Source organism: Bison bison, unplaced genomic scaffold (assembly GCF_000754665.1).
Source record: "Bison bison bison isolate TAMUID 2011002044 unplaced genomic scaffold, Bison_UMD1.0 scf7180017864368, whole genome shotgun sequence".
NCBI classification, from domain to species: Eukaryota; Metazoa; Chordata; class Mammalia; order Artiodactyla; family Bovidae; genus Bison; species Bison bison.
In genome coordinates, this window is record NW_011494940.1 from 6,169,402 (window position 1) to 6,169,871 (window position 470).

Consider the following 470-nt stretch of genomic DNA (forward strand, 5'->3'; position numbering starts at 1 on the left):
TCAGAAACCAAGTAGATTTATTGATGTGATTTTTCTGTGTAAAAATTCTTTAGGAATGAGATTTTGCATACTTCATGGTTTTGGTTACTATTTCTGTAAGCAGTCTGTATTTTTAAGTTGATGCTGAAGTAAGCACTGGGTGAACATTATCCTTCAATGGCTAGGAGACCAGTGACTTTGTGATGTCACAGCTGCCCTTCAATTGCTAGGAGACCAGTGAATTTGTAATGTCAGAGCTTTTTGACTTTGAGGACCTCTGTGATGGTATAGAGAGTTTCTCTTTGTAGGCCAGCCAAGCAATATTTGAAGTTGAGGTGTGTAAAATCAGACAAGTGGGAAAAGTATCTGAAGATTTCATTCCTCTACTAACCCTGGGGTTCTTCATTTCTTCCTTTTTTAGTTGCTTTAGGTGTAGAGTTAGGTTATTTATTTGACAGGCATATTTGAGGTATGCCTGTATTGCTATGAAC